At 35.0% G+C, this 3479-nt stretch overlaps 1 long non-coding RNA gene across 1 annotated transcript in view; it reads left to right on the top strand.

The window, feature by feature from the left end:
* LOC105116659 (uncharacterized) overlaps positions 1 to 720 on the top strand; it is an 18885-nt gene extending 18165 nt beyond the window's left edge. Inside the window, exon 3 of the long non-coding RNA XR_840569.1 lies at positions 564 to 720. This is a non-coding gene — a long non-coding RNA (uncharacterized LOC105116659). The remainder of the gene's footprint in view (positions 1 to 563) is intronic.
* Positions 721 to 3479: the final 2759 nt, after the last annotated feature.

Raw genomic sequence — 3479 nt, forward strand, 5'->3', positions numbered from 1 at the left:
TGTCTTTCTAGGGAAAGTGACACATAACCTTATTAACCTCAAATATCAGAATTCTCTTATCCTAGGTCATAAAGAAAATCCAACTTCTTCCTTGATGAAAAATGAATGTAATCGTTAGAGGCTTTATCATTGAAACCAAAAGATAATGTTTGTAACTCGATATTTTTTTTTCTAGTATTGACTTTTGGCATATGTTATGTCTTTTCTTAATTGAAACCTATTTTGCTCTTTCTAGACTTGATGACTTGATAGGTGTTCTCCTTCCTTAATCTTTGACTTGCCTTTAAGTGTTGGCAATTTCCACTCGTTTTTTTTTCAATAGCCTTCCTCAAAGTTTTCTTACATGCCCCAGTCTATATGTTAGACTTTTACCAATTGTTGAACTTTTGTTCTTAGCCTTCCCCTCATCCATTGATTCTAACATTGTCTTCATCTTTCCTAACAAAAAGCTCTTATTTGCCCCCAGTGTGGGGTGTGATCCTAGTCAGGGTTTCTTTTGAAAAGAAATATTCTATTAGGCTCAAATGGAAATTGTAAGGGATAGATATTTTTAGAAAGCAAAGGGATGAACAAAGATGGCCTTTTCTCATTTCAAGCAAGGTTGGTTAGAACAAATAAATTTTGACCTCATCCAGTGTAATGATTTGCACTTGTAAGAATCATGATTCGTGAGTCCATAACTACTGAATCCACTACATGTCATTATGCATATTGCTAAAATTTAGCTGTATTATGGGTGGTTCAATTTCATGTGTAAGCTCAAAATTTGTTTAGTCACCTCATAGTGTTTATCTTGCCATTTTAACAAATATTGAGTCATTTATGCAATCAAAATATTTTAATCTTTTAGGATTAACTAGCCTTAATTTTGCATATTGGAGTTTGATCAAAATATTTTATCAAAATACCCTTTTGAAAGAAGCATCTCTTGATTTCAAAACAACAACAAGCCAAAGGAATGACATGTTTCTTTTAAAAATGAGATGTGACCCCAAAACAAAATGCACAATGGCAATAATCCACAACAAAATGATTGTCAATTTAGCACCATTCATGGATTAGCTTTTCTGGCAATATTTGTGCTTTGCCAAGCATTTTTTATCTTTTGTCAATCTGAGGTTGTTCTGGTGATTATGGCCAATGACATCATCTTTCACAAACTCAACTCGCTTCTTGATCACCATTACTTAGTCTCGATTCTTGAAATTCTTGCAACTGTTCAATTGAAATGGCTGAGGAACCCATAATGATATTCATATATCGTTTGGATTATACCACCTAGGAAACAATGGTTGCATATGACTTAATGAAGTTAAGGCAACAAGTCTAGAATCTGGTAGACAAATTGAGTGGTAGAGGGACGTCAATTTTGGCAAAGATATTTAAGCAATTGATGTTATGGCAAGACCTGACTAGGGAAAATAACTGAGGTTTCTCAGTTGAGAGTCGTCTTTTGATTCAACTCTCATAACGTTTTTGGAATCCATGGTAGATCCTTCAATCTTTCCTCTTTTCATATCTTGTTTAATTACTTGGACAATCCTTACAACAACATGATGTCAATCCTCCAATGTTGTTATGTTATTTGAGGATTGTTGGAACCTCCCAACAGTTAGGTAATCTTAGTAGCGCACAACATCACCATTACCGACACGTGGAATCATGCCTTGTCTTTACTATAAAAGTGATGAATCTGAAACTCTTTATGTCCTTTTCAATTCCTCATTGGTGGTGCAACAAACAAACACCAATAAAGGGAGTTCTACTCTATTGAAGTTTCAGTCTTTTTTATGTTTTTCAATTTAGTCATGTCTCTTCCCTCTACTTTTGTGTTTTAATTCTGTCACTAGTTTCTAGAACTACTTCATTACTTCTTGGATTGCCCACTAGTAGAGCCATAAACAGATCTCAGTCGAGAAAGCTCTAGCACGTTGAAGTTCAATGTAAAGTCATGTTTTTCATACCAATATCCTGTGTTTTGGACTAGAATAGAGTTCATAGTAGATATGGCTAGAAAGAAGGCCTCTACTCATGGCATGAAAGGTTGATAGCTATTGGGTTCCATTGAAAGATGGAGAGTCAAAGAACAATTAACAGTGCGACTGAACCAAAAAAGAGATTGTCTTTTATTGATTACTAATGGCATTGTTGTCGTTCATGACTGAAATGAAGGAGAGGTGGTGCCATTTCCGTGTTTATAGCCTTTACTGGTGCAGTGCTAAGAAAACAAGTTCATTATTTTTCCTTGTGTGGGATATGGACTAACAGTGCTTCCATAAGAGGTTGCGCAAACATTCCCTTTCCATTCTTAAAGTTCAACACTTGTTTAAGCAGATCGAGTATAACTACTTCACATTTGATGCTCTCAATTTCCTTTTCAAAATCAATCTCTCACCAACCTCTTTCTTTATTTTCCATCTTTTTTTAGTCCAGTATAGTAGACCTCAATTGAGGGAACCAACTTTTCATCCCGATGCATGCATGACAAATGTATGAGCATGTAATCTATATGATGAGCTTGCCCTTCGAGGGGTGACATATGGTCATAACTCTTGTATGATGAAACAAGAATCGTGATTCTTGCCCAAACTTTACAATGAAAATTTTCTTAGTGACAACCATTAGGTCATCCATAAGTCTTGAGTTCAAGTTGCTTCAAGAAGGGTTCGCCCTGATGCAAATAAAAAATAATATTCTATACATTATGTGAACATGGTTAGGTTTCCTACCTAGTTTAAAAAAGGTCTCATATCTGCCAAGTGACGATCTTTGTAAAGATAGTATAGGGGTGTTGCAAGAAATTGTTAAGGTACGTATACCCACCATTACCAAGCAGGCACTTAGATATGAGTTGGGTTTCCACACATCTCAACCCTGACCCATAGTTATAGGGCAAATCACTAATTCCCCACCTAACCTAAAAGCTTGTGTGTGCTTTCAAAAATAAAGAAATGTGATGCATGAGACAATTCTACAAAGTACATGGATAAAAGAAAAATAAAATAAGAAAAAAATATGAAAACATAAACACATCAAATACACAAAGCTTAGTCCAATATTGTTAGAAACAGTACCTTCCCTAGTGGAGTCGCCATTCTATTGCATGTCACCCGCACGACATTGGCTGGTGATTTTTCATTCCGTTTGATTTGATTGGTTCATTGGAGTTGCCACCTAGTATTTAAACGAGGGCTACTAGGAAACCCGAATATACTGGTCTTGTCAGAAATTCAAGAGTAAGGGATTGGTTGGGCCCCTAACACACCCTACCTGAGGTAAGCTACTTCATGACTTTGATGTGTTAAAAAAGTTCTAATAATTATCTTCTCATCGGATATTAGAAATACAACTTATGTGTAAGTTTATAATTCTTAATCGTAAGCAAATCAAAATATCAAATTCTTCTTTATTCCTTGTAATTTTATTATAAATAAAAAAAAAACATTCATACAAAAAATACAAACCCACACATACACTTT

Source organism: Populus euphratica, unplaced genomic scaffold (genome assembly GCF_000495115.2).
Source record: "Populus euphratica unplaced genomic scaffold, PopEup_1.0 scaffold1005.1, whole genome shotgun sequence".
Taxonomy (NCBI): Eukaryota; Viridiplantae; Streptophyta; class Magnoliopsida; order Malpighiales; family Salicaceae; genus Populus; species Populus euphratica.